This window comes from Ambystoma mexicanum, unplaced genomic scaffold (assembly GCF_040938575.1).
Source record: "Ambystoma mexicanum isolate Mex_15411 unplaced genomic scaffold, UKY_AmexF1_1 Mex_scaf4, whole genome shotgun sequence".
Taxonomy (NCBI): Eukaryota; Metazoa; Chordata; class Amphibia; order Caudata; family Ambystomatidae; genus Ambystoma; species Ambystoma mexicanum.
Genome location: NW_027182455.1, coordinates 8,082,987 through 8,096,564, shown reverse-complemented (window position 1 = coordinate 8,096,564; position 13,578 = coordinate 8,082,987).

The window sequence follows — 13,578 nt, the reverse complement described above, 5'->3', positions numbered from 1 at the left end:
TCTTCTGAACCTGCCAGCTGCTGAAACGAACGTGGAGAAGCCTGGGTCTGCTTGCTTCGGGGACCGGTGAGTAGTTTAGCTAGGATCTGGTCGCCCTCCTGCAGTATCCCATTGCTTTTCCCTGCTGTGTAAAAACAGCACCCTTTTGGCCGTACTCGCGCTCTGCTTCTGCCCGCTGTGGAGGCTGCGCTTGAGTTACGGAACCTGTTCTCCTTCTGCTGTGCACTAACCCGAACTGCCTGACTTCCTCCGAAGAGCTTCCCCTTTTGCCCGTTGGCACCGGCGTGGCAGGTACTTTGAGCACAAGGCTCCACTCTTCGCAGGGCTCGGACTTCCATCTAGTAGCTGCCTCTGAAGGCGAACTGAGTCTAAAGCGGTATCGCACTGCCTGTTTTCCTTCCCTGGCAGGTGGACTACATATTTCGTGCTTTAAACGCTTGCGACTGTGTATTTGTATATATATTGTGTTGATATGGTATGTGTTGGTTTAATATTGTGATATTGTGATTTTCTCGCTACGGTCATTATTTTAAAGGCCTTAAAATAAATGTGTATCTATTTTTGATATAACAACTGTTTGGAGTAGTTTGTAAGCGCTCTTGCTTTGTGTGCTCATTGCGGGCTTTCAGTCACCCTCACCCCTCTTGAGACCTAGTCTTGACCGCCGCGATCGCTACCTTGATTGGTCTGGCTTGTCCAGAGGTTACCCTGTTCCAAGTAATTAGGTTGGCCTTCTGAACTTCTGCGCCACCAGGACAGAGTTCAGAAATCCGTCTTAACAATCACATGCTGTAGGAAGGGTCTAAGGATTGGAATGGGATGGACTTGGATATCACATCTCATGCTATAGGTAGGCTCAGGTTTGGTATAAGCATTGGGATATCACATCTCATGCTATAGGAAGGGTCTCATGATTGGAATGGGAAGGATTTGGATATCACATCTCATGCTATAGGAAGGGTCTCAGGTTTGGTATAAGCATGGAGATATCACTTCTCATGCTATAGGAAGGGTCTCAGAATTGGAATGGGAAGGTGTTGGATATCACATCTCATGCTATAGGAAGGGTCTCAGATTTGGTATAAGCATTGAGATATCACATCTCATGCTATAGGAAGGGTCTCAGGATTGCAATGGGAAGGAGTTGTATATGACATCTCAGGCCTTAAGAAGGGTCTCAGGTTTGGTATAAGCATTGAGATATCACATCTCTGCTATCGGAAGGGTCTCAGGATTGGAATGGGAAGGAGTTGGATATCCCATCTCATGTTATAGGAAGGGTCTCAGGTTTGGTATTAGAAGCATTGAGATATCACATCTCATGCTATAGGAAGGGTCTCAGGATTGGAATGGGAAGGACTTGGATGTCACATCTCATGCTATAGGAAGGGTCTCAAGTTTGATATTAGAAGCATTGAGATAACAAATCTCATGATATCGGAAGGGTCTCAGGATTGGAATGGAAAGGAGTTGGATATCACATCTCATTATAAAGGAAGGGTCTAAGGTTTGGAAGGGGAAGGATTTGGATATCACATCTCATGTTATAGGACGGGTCTCAGGTTTGGTATTAGAAGCATTGAGATATCAAGTGTCATGGTATAAGAAGGGTCTCAGAATTGGAATGGGAAGGAGTTGGATATCACATCTCAAGCTATAGGAAGCGTCTCAGGATTGGAATGGGAAGGAGTTTGATATCACATCTCATGCCATAGTATGGGTCTCAGGTTTGGTAGAAGCATTGGGATATCACATCTCATGCTATCGGAAGGGTGTCAGTATTGGATTTGGAAGGAGTTGGATATCCCATCTCATGCTATAGGAAGGGTCTCAGGTTAGAATGGGAAGGAGTTGGATATCACATTTCATGTTATAGGAAGGGTCTCAGGATTGGAATGGGAAGGACTTGGATATCATATCTCATGCTATAGGAAGGCTCTCAGGTTTGGAAGGGGAAGGAGTTGGATATCACATTTCATGTTAGAGAAAGGATCTCAGGTTTGGTATTAGAGGCCTTGAGATATCACATCTCATGCTATAGGAAGGGTCTCAGGATTGGAATGGGAAGGAGTTGGATATCACATCTCAAGCTATAGGAAGGGTCTCAGGTTTGGTATAAGCATTGAGATATCACATCTCATGCTATAGGAAGGGTCTCAGGATTGGAATGGGAAGAAGTTGGATATCACATCTCATGCTATAGGAAGGGTCTCAGGTTTGGTATAAGCATTGAGATATCACATCTCATGCTATAGGAAGGGTCTCAGGGTTGGAATGGGAAGGAGTTGTATATGACATCTCATGCCATAGGAAGGGTCTCAGGTTTGGTATAAGCATTGAGATATCACATCACATGCTATAGGAAGGGTCTCAGGATTGGAATGGGAAGGACTTGGATATCACATCTCATGCTATAGGCAGGGTCTCAGGTTTGGAAAGGGAAGGAGATGGATATCACATTTCATGTTAGAGGTAGGATCTCAGGTTTGGTATTAGAGGCATTGAGATATCACATCTCATGCTATCAGAAGGGTCTCAGGATTGGAATGGGAAGGAGTTGGATATCACATTTCATGCTAAAGGGAGGGTCTCAGGTTTGGAAGGGGAAGGATTTGGATATCACATCTCATGCTATCGGAAGGATCTCAGGTTTGGTATAAGAGGCATTGAGATATCACATCTCATGCTATCATAAGGGTCTCAGGATTGGAATGGGAAGGAGTTGGATATCACATCTCATGTTATATGAAGGATCTCAGGTTTGGTATTAGAAGCATTGAGACATCACATCTCATGCTATAGGAAGGGTCTCAGGATTGGAATGGGAAGGAGTTGGATATCACATCTCATGCTATAGGAAGGGTCTCTGGTTTGCTATAAGCATTGAGATATCACATCTCATGCTATCAGAAGGGTCTCAGGATTGGAATGGGAAGGAGTTGGATATCACATTTCATGCTAAAGGGAGGGTCTCAGGTTTGGAAGGGGAAGGATTTGGAAATCACTTCTCATATTATAGGAAGGATCTCAGGTTTGGTATTAGAAGCATTGAGATATCACATCTCATGCTATCGGAAGGATTTCAGGTTTGGTATAAGAGGCATTGAGATATCACATCTCATGCTATCATAAGGGTCTCAGGATTGGAATGGGAAGGAGTTGGATATCACATCTCATGTTATATGAAGGATCTCAGGTTTGGTATTAGAAGCATTGAGACATCACATCTCATGCTATAGGAAGGGTCTCAGGATTGGAATGGGAAGGAGTTGGATATCACATCTCATGCTATAGGAAGGGTCTCTGGTTTGCTATAAGCATTGAGATATCACATCTCATGCTATAGGAAGGGTCTCAGGATTTGAATGGGAAGGAGTTGTATATGACATCTCATGCCGTAGGAAGGGTCTCAGGTTTGGTATAAGCATTGAGATATCACATCTCTGCTATCGGAAAGGTCTCAGGATTGGAATGGGAAGGAGTTGGATATCCCATCTCATGTTATAGGAAGAGTCTCAGGTTTGGTATTAGAAGCATTGAGATATCACATCTCATGCTATAGGAAGTGTCTCAGGATTGGAATGGGAAGGACTTGGATATCACATCTCATGCTATAGGGAGGATCTCACGTTTGATATTAGAAGCATTGAGATATCACATCTCATGCTATAGGAAGGGTCTCAGGATTGGAATGGGAAGGAGTTGGATATCACATCTCATGCTATAGGATGGGTCTCAGGTTTGGTATAAGCAGTGAGATATCACATCTCATGCTATAGGAAGTGTCTCAGGATTGGAATGGGAAGGAGTTGGATATCACATCTCATGTTATAGGAAGGATCTCAGGTTTGGTATAAGCATTGAGATATCACATCTCTGCTATCGGAAGGGTCTCAGGATTGGAATGGGAAGGAGTTGGATATTCCCATCTCATGTTATAGGAAGGGTCTCAGGTTTGGTATTAGAAGCATTGAGACATCACATCTCATGCTATAGGAAGGGTCTCAGGATTGGAATGGGAAGGACTTGGATATCACATCTCATGCTAAGGGAGGGTCTCAAGTTTGATATTAGAAGCATTGAGATATCACATCTCATGATATCGGAAGGGTCTCAGGATTGGAATGGGAAGGAGTTGGATATCACATCTCATGATAAAGGAAGGGTCTAAGGTTTGGAAGGGGAAGGATTTGGATATCACATCTCATGTTATAGGGCGGGTCTCAGGTTTGGTATTAGAAGCATTGAGATATCAAGTCTCATGGTATAGGAAGGGTCTCAGAATTAGAATGGGAAGGAGTTGGATATCACATCTCAAGCTATAGGAAGGGTCTCAGGATTGGAATGGGAAGGAGTTTGATATCACATCTCATGCCATAGTATGGGTCTCAGGTTTGGTATAAGCATTGGGATATCACATCTCATGCTATCGGAAGGGTATCAGGATTGGATTTGGAAGGAATTGGATATCCCATCTCATGCTATAGAAAGGGTCTCAGGTTGGAATGGGAAGGAGTTGGATATCACATCTCATGTTATAGGAAGGGTCTCAGGATTGGGTGGGAAGGACTTGGATATCACATCTCATGCTATAGGAAGGCTCTCAGGTTTGGAAGGGGAAAGAGTTGGATATCACATTTCATGTTAGAGGTAGGATCTCAGGTTTGGTATTAGAGGCATTGAGATATCACATCTCATGCTATCAGAAGGGTCTCAGGATTGGAATGGGAATGAGTTGGATATCACATTTCATGCTAAAGGGAGGGTCTCAGGTTTGGAAGGGGAAGGATTTGGATATCACATCTCATGTTATAAGAAGGAGCTCAGGTTTGGTATTAGAAGCATTGAGATATCACATCTCATGCTATCGGAAGGATCTCAGGTTTGGTATTAGAAGCATTGAGATATCACATCTCATGCTATCAGAAGGGTCTCAGGATTGGAATGGGAAGGAGTTGGATATCACATCTCATGCTAAAGGGAGGGTCTCAGGTTTGGAAGGGGAAGGATTTGGATATCACATCTCATGTTATCGGAAGGATCTCAGGTTTGGTATTAGAAGCATTGAGATATCACATCTCATGCTATAGGAAGGGTCTCATGATTGGAATGGGAAGGATTTGGATATCACATCTCATGCTATAGGAAGGGTCTCAGAATTGGAATGGGAAGGTGTTGGATATCACATCTCATGCTATAGGAAGGGTCTCAGATTTGGTATAAGCATTGAGATATCACATCTCATGCTATAGGAAGGGTCTCAGGATTGCAATGGGAAGGAGTTGTATATGACATCTCAGGCCTTAAGAAGGGTCTCAGGTTTGGTATAAGCATTGAGATATCACATCTCTGCTATCGGAAGGGTCTCAGGATTGGAATGGGAAGGAGTTGGATATCCCATCTCATATTCTAGGAAGGGTCTCAGGTTTGGTATTAGAAGCATTGAGATATCACATCTCATGCTATAGGAAGGGTCTCAGGATTGGAATGGGAAGGACTTGGATGTCACATCTCATGCTATAGGGAGGGTCTCAAGTTTGATATTAGAAGCATTGAGATAACAAATCTCATGATATCGGAAGGGTCTCAGGATTGGAATGGAAAGGAGTTGGATATCACATCTCATTATAAAGGAAGGGTCTAAGGTTTGGAAGGGGAAGGATTTGGATATCACATCTCATGTTATAGGACGGGTCTCAGGTTTGGTATTAGAAGCATTGAGATATCAAGTGTCATGGTATAAGAAGGGTCTCAGAATTGGAATGGGAAGGAGTTGGATATCACATCTCAAGCTATAGGAAGCGTCTCAGGATTGGAATGGGAAGGAGTTTGATATCACATCTCATGCCATAGTATGGGTCTCAGGTTTGGTAGAAGCATTGGGATATCACATCTCATGCTATCGGAAGGGTATCAGTATTGGATTTGGAAGGAGTTGGATATCCCATCTCATGCTATAGGAAGGGTCTCAGGTTAGAATGGGAAGGAGTTGGATATCACATTTCATGTTATATGAAGGATCTCAGGTTTGGTATTAGAAGCATTGAGACATCACATCTCATGCTATAGGAAGGGTCTCAGGATTGGAATGGGAAGGAGTTGGATATCACATCTCATGCTATAGGAAGGGTCTCTGGTTTGCTATAAGCATTGAGATATCACATCTCATGCTATAGGAAGGGTCTCAGGATTGGAATGGGAAGGAGTTGTATATGACATCTCATGCCGTAGGAAGGGTCTCAGGTTTGGTATAAGCATTGAGATATCACATCTCTGCTATCGGAAAGGTCTCAGGATTGGAATGGGAAGGAGTTGGATATCTCATCTCATGTTATAGGAAGAGTCTCAGGTTTGGTATTAGAAGCATTGAGATATCACATCTCATGCTATAGGAAGTGTCTCAGGATTGGAATGGGAAGGACTTGGATATCACATCTCATGCTATAGGGAGGATCTCACGTTTGATATTAGAAGCATTGAGATATCACATCTCATGCTATAGGAAGGGTCTCAGGATTGGAATGGGAAGGAGTTGGATATCACATCTCATGCTATAGGATGGGTCTCAGGTTTGGTATAAGCAGTGAGATATCACATCTCATGCTATAGGAAGTGTCTCAGGATTGGAATGGGAAGGAGTTGGATATCACATCTCATGTTATAGGAAGGATCTCAGGTTTGGTATAAGCATTGAGATATCACATCTCTGCTATCGGAAGGGTCTAAGGATTGGAATGGGAAGGAGTTGGATATTCCCATCTCATGTTATAGGAAGGGTCTCAGGTTTGGTATTAGAAGCATTGAGACATCACATCTCATGCTATAGGAAGGGTCTCAGGATTGGAATGGGAAGGACTTGGATATCACATCTCATGCTATAGGGAGGGTCTCAAGTTTGATATTAGAAGCATTGAGATATCACATCTCATGATATCGGAAGGGTCTCAGGATTGGAATGGGAAGGAGTTGGATATCACATCTCATGATAAAGGAAGGGTCTAAGGTTTGGAAGGGGAAGGATTTGGATATCACATCTCATGTTATAGGGCGGGTCTCAGGTTTGGTATTAGAAGCATTGAGATATCAAGTCTCATGGTATAGGAAGGGTCTCAGAATTAGAATGGGAAGGAGTTGGATATCACATCTCAAGCTATAGGAAGGGTCTCAGGATTGGAATGGGAAGGAGTTTGATATCACATCTCATGCCATAGTAGGGGTCTCAGGTTTGGTATAAGCATTGGGATATCACATCTCATGCTATCGGAAGGGTATCAGGATTGGATTTGGAAGGAGTTGGATATCCCATCTCATGCTATAGAAAGGGTCTCAGGTTGGAATGGGAAGGAGTTGGATATCACATCTCATGTTATAGGAAGGGTCTCAGGATTGGAATGGGAAGGACTTGGATATCACATCTCATGCTATAGGAAGGCTCTCAGGTTTGGAAGGGGAAAGAGTTGGATATCACATTTCATGTTAGAGGGAGGATCTCAGGTTTGGTATTAGAGGCATTGAGATATCACATCTCATGCTATCAGAAGGGTCTCAGGATTGGAATGGGAATGAGTTGGATATCACATTTCATGCTAAAGGGAGGGTCGCAGGTTTGGAAGGGGAAGGATTTGGATATCACATCTCATGTTATAAGAAGGAGCTCAGGTTTGGTATTAGAAGCATTGAGATATCACACCTCATGCTATCGGAAGGATCTCAGGTTTGGTATTAGAAGCATTGAGATATCACATCTCATGCTATCAGAAGGGTCTCAGGATTGGAATGGGAAGGAGTTGGATATCACATCTCATGCTAAAGGGAGGGTCTCAGGTTTGGAAGGGGAAGGATTTGGATATCACATCTCATGTTATCGGAAGGATCTCAGGTTTGGTATTAGAAGTATTGAGATATCACATCTCATGCTATAGGAAGGGTGTCAGGATTGGAATGGGAAGGAGTTGGATATCACATCTCAAGCTATAGGAAGGGTCTCAGGTTTGGTATAAGCATTGAGATATCACATCACATGCTATAGGAAGGGTCTCAGGATTGGAATGGGAAGGTGTTGTATATGACATCTCATGCCATAGGAAGGGTCTCAGGTTTGGTATAAGCATTGAGATATCACATCACATGCTATAGGAAGGGTCTCAGGATTGGAATGGGAAGGACTTGGATATCACATCTCATGCTATAGGCAGGGTCTCAGGTTTGGAAAGGGAAGGAGTTGGATATCACATTTCATGTTAGAGGTAGGATATCAGGTTTGGTATTAGAGGCATTGAGATATCACATCTCATGCTATCAGAAGGGTCTCAGGATTGGAATGGGACGGAGTTGGATATCACATCTCATGCTAAAGGGAGAGTCTCAGGTTTGGAAGGGGAAGGATTTGGATATCACATCTCATGTTATAGGAAGGATCTCAGGTTTGGTATTAGAGGCATTGAGATATCACATCTCATGCTATCATAAGGGTCTCAGGATTGGAATGGGAAGGAGTTGGATATCACATCTCATGCTAAAGGGAGGGTCTCAGGTTTGGAAGGGGAAGAATTTGGATATCACATCACATGTTATAGGAAGGATCTCAGGTTTGGTATTAGAAGCATTGAGATATCACATCTCATGCTATCGGAAGGGTCTCAGGATTGGAATGGGAAGGAGTTGGATATCACATCTCATGCTATAGGAAGGGTCTCAGGTTTGGAACGGGAAGGAGTTGGATATCACATCTCATGTTATAGGAAGAGTCTCAGGTTTGGTATAAGCATTGAGATATCACATCTCTGCAATCGAAAATGTCTCAGGATTGGGATGGGAAGGAGTTGGATATCACATCTCATGCTATAGGAAGGGTCTCAGGTTTGGAACGGGAAGGAGTTGGATATCACATCTCATGCTATAGGAAGGCTCTCAGGTTTGGAAGGGGAAAGAATTGGATATCACATTTCATGTTAGAGGTAGGATCTCAGGTTTGGTATTAGAGGCATTGAGATATCACATCTCATGCTATCAGAAGGGTCTCAGGATTGGAATGGGAAGGAGTTGGATATCACATCTCATGCTAAAGGGAGGGTCTCAGGTTTGGAAGGGGAAGGATTTGCATATCACATCTCATGTTATAAGAAGGAGCTCAGGTTTGGTATTAGAAGCATTGAGATATCACATCTCATGCTATCGGAAGGATCTCAGGTTTGGTATTAGAAGCATTGAGATATCACATCTCATGCTATCAGAAGGGTCTCAGGATTGGAATGGGAAGGAGTTGGATATCACATCTCATGCTAAAGGGAGGGTCTCAGGTTTGGAAGGGGAAGGATTTGGATATCACATCTCATGTTATCGGAAGGATCTCAGGTTTGGTATTAGAAGTATTGAGATATCACATCTCATACTATAGGAAGGGTCTCAGGATTGGAATGGGAAGGAGTTGGATATCACATCTCAAGCTATAGGAAGGGTCTCAGGTTTGGTATAAGCATTGAGATATCACATCACATGCTATAGGAAGGGTCTCAGGATTGGAATGGGAAGGAGTTGTATATGACATCTCATGCCATAGGAAGGGTCTCAGGTTTGGTATAAGCATTGAGATATCACATCACATGCTATAGGAAGGGTCTCAGGGTTGGAATGGGAAGGACTTGGATATCACATCTCATGCTATAGGCTGGGTCTCAGGTTTGGAAAGGGAAGGAGTTGGATATCACATTTCATGTTAGAGGTAGGATATCAGGTTTGGTATTAGAGGCATTGAGATATCACATCTCATGCTATCAGAAGGGTCTCAGGATTGGAATGGGAAGGAGTTGGATATCACATCTCATGCTAAAGGGAGGGTCTCAGGTTTGGAAGGGGAAGGATTTGGATATCACATCTCATGTTATAGGAAGGATCTCAGGTTTGGTATTAGAGGCATTGAGATATCACATCTCATGCTATCATAAGGGTCTCAGGATTGGAATGGGAAGGAGTTGGATATCACATCTCATGCTAAAGGGAGGGTCTCAGGTTTGGAAGGGGAAGAATTTGGATATCACATCACATGTTATAGGAAGGATCTCAGGTTTGGTATTAGAAGCATTGAGATATCACATCTCATGCTATCGGAAGGGTCTCAGGATTGGAATGGGAAGGAGTTGGATATCACATCTCATGCTATAGGAAGGGTCTCAGGTTTGGAACGGGAAGGAGTTGGATATCACATCTCATGTTATAGGAAGAGTCTCAGGTTTGGTATAAGCATTGAGATATCACATCTCTGCAATCGGAAATGTCTCAGGATTGGGATGGGAAGGAGTTGGATATCACATCTCATGCTATAGGAAGGGTCTCAGGTTTGGAACGGGAAGGAGTTGGATATTGTTAAGACGGATTTCTGAACTCTGTCCTGGTGGCGCAGAAGTTCAGATGGCCAACCTAATTTCTTGGAACAGGGTAACCTCTGGACAAGCCAGACCAATCAAGGTAGCGATCGCGGCGGTCAAGACTAGGTCTCAAGAGAGGTGAGGGTGACTGAAAGCCCGCAATGAGCACACAAAGCAAGGACACTTACAAACTACTCCAAACAGGTGCTATATTAAAAATATATACACATTTATTCCAAGGCCTTTAAAACAATGACCGTAGCGAGAAATCACAATACAACTCTAGTAAACCAACACATACCATACCAATACAATATATATACAAATACAAACAAGTCTCAAGCGTTAGATGCACGAAATGTGTAGTCCACCTAAAAGGGAAGGAAAACAGGCAGTGCGAAATAATGCTTAGACCCAGTCCGCCTTCAGAGGCACCTAACTAAAAGGAAGTCCGAGCCCTACGAAGAGTGGAGACTTGTGCTCAAAAGTACCTGCACACGCTGGTGCCAACGGGCAAAAGGGGAGTCTCTTCGAGGGAGATCAGGCAGTTCAGTTTAGTGCACAAACGAAGAAGAACAGTGTTCCGCGACTCAAGCGCAGCCTCCACTGTGGGCAGAAGCAGAGCGCGATTACGGAAAGGCGTGCTGTTTTGACACAGCGGAGAAAAGCTATGGGCTCCTGCAGGAGGGCGACCAGTTCCTAGCTATGCTACTCACCGGTCCACGATGCAAGCAGACCCAGGCTTCTCCGCATCAGTTTCAGTCGCTGGCAGGTTCAGAAGAGCAGGGGACGTCTCGTCGTCGTGTTTAGTCTGCAGCAGCAGAGTTGAGTAAAAGACGTCCCAAACGAAGGAACCCGCACAGTTTGTTACCACAGCAGGGCAACGGAGCGGCCGTGTGTATCTGAGCCAAATGTACACTACTCACTTCAGACCTGGGAACGCCAAGTGTACGAATCATGTGAGAGTGACAAGGACTCGATATACTACACAACCTGGCGGCGGTTACAGAGCAAGACTCCTGTGTAGGCTGGTCAGTCTGCTGGATGGCCCAGAGACGCTTCCGAAGGCTTACTAGCAGGAGATGGTGAAGATGCCGAGAATAGCTGTCCCCGCTATTCCAAGGGTCGAAGTACCAGTACAGGCCTTCTGGTTCGATCAAAGGTGAAAAGGGTTTCACAAGGCGACAGCAGTGCAGAGGAGCAGTCCTTCAGCGGGTCACCAGCGATTCCTCGGTTCAGCCTCTTGGTTGCAGGATACTTGGCTCCTGTATTCCTTCGTTCGTGAGAACTCAGGAGATCGACATGGTAGTGGTGTTTCCAGCCCCCTCTTATCCACGGTTCCCTTCGCGCCAAAACGGAGGGGACCCAATGGGAGATCCGCTCATCAACACTCACACCATTCGTGGACCTATCACGGACCACGGTGGTCCCAGGCATTCACACCACCCTAGACTCTCTGGCACCCAGGATGTGTATTGGGACCAGACATCCCAGCCCACATCCTGGAGGCACACACAAGACATGTAGAAGCCTGCGAAAGCATCTGTGTTTCGCGGGAAAGCACATGCCCAAATAAGGAAGGCCCCAGGTCGGCTCGACCTGGGGAAGGTGAAGGGAGCAAGACGGTCAGCGGACAGGACAAAGGAGCCTCGTGGTCTGGCCATTTTGGGATCTAGGCCACCATTTTGGGTTAAGCGCGAGAAACGCGCTTAGAACGCCAAAAGGAGCTCAAAACACAAGAAACGATCGCTGCAACCATTCCCGTCCGTGAATCACTTGCACCGATCAGTTACAATCCTGAAAGAGTATCTAGGGCCTGTAGAAGGCTAGAGACCCAAGAGAGCAGTAACTTAGCTTACAGTGCCCTCTTGTGTCATGTTGCACGAAAGCCGCAACATGATACAAGAAACTACGGAAACCAGCGTTTCCTGGTACTGACTGTCTTAAGGGCATGACAGTTTTCCCGTAATAAAGGAGCGAAAGCCCAGAGGAGTGCGGCAGAAGGCTGCACTTCTCGGGCAAAGTCGAGAACAAGGTGAAAAACAACAGCAAAAAGTTTAGGGGTTGCCACATGGAAGGAAAATTACCTACAATTACGAAATCTTTCCTAACACTCGCCCCTCCCAGACTATGGACAGGGGGAACCATTCCACCCCTGGATGAGTCTCTTGTTCAGGTCGGTTAAACATTCTGCACAACCCATCAGCATTGCTATGTTGGACACCTGGCCTATGCTCAATAGTGAAGTCGAAGCCTTGTAGACTTATGGACCACCTAAGCAACTTTGGATTCTCCCCCTTCATGTTTATTAGCCACTTTAAGGGCTTATGGTCAGTTTGCACAGTGAAGTGGGTCCCATAGAGGTAGGGCCTCAGCTTCCTTAGGGCCCACACAACAGAGAAACATTCTTTCTCTACCGTGGACCATCTGAGCTCTCTGTCCTTAAACTGGCGACTAATAAAACCAATAGGGTGTTCCTTACCCTTCTCATCTACTTGCGATAGTACAGCTCCTATCACAGTGTCAGAGGCGTCCGGCTGCACGATAAAAGGTCTTTGATAATCAGGGGCCCTGAGGACAGGGGCCTGGCACAAGGAGTCTTTTAAGCCATTGAAGGCCTTCTCACACTCGTCGGTCCAAGTTACCTTCTTGGGTTTCTTCAGAGTTGTGAGGGCAGTCAGAGGGGCAGCTATGGTGCCATAGTCTGCCACAAAATTGCGGTAATACCCCGTGAGTCCTAAGAAGGCTCTCACTTGGGTTTGTGTAGTGGGGGTAGGCCAGTCTTGTACTGCTTGTACTTTACTGGGTACAGGCTGTATCCTCCCTCCACCTACAGCCATAGAAACATCAACTGAGACACTTAGGGCAGAAATGGAGAGAAGTACAGAGACACTAAGGGCACAAATGGAGAGAAGCACCGAGAGCCTGAGGGGGCAACTGCATGCGACGTCCAAAGACGTATGTGCTGAACTTGCCGCTGTGCGCCGTGTGCTCACTGAGCTCTCACAAACCCTTAGGGACATGCATGGACGTGAGCAGGCAGAGACATCATCCGTTGCAAGTTCCGTCCAGGGCAGCCCCCAACGTAGATCTGGGAGGAACCTGCGCTCCACAGGCAGGGGTGCCCCTGATACCCGGAGAGGGGGCTTGCAATAGCGTCTGCCCACTGACAATGAGCATCTTCGGACACTGGTGTTCGGGGGGGAGGTAGGAG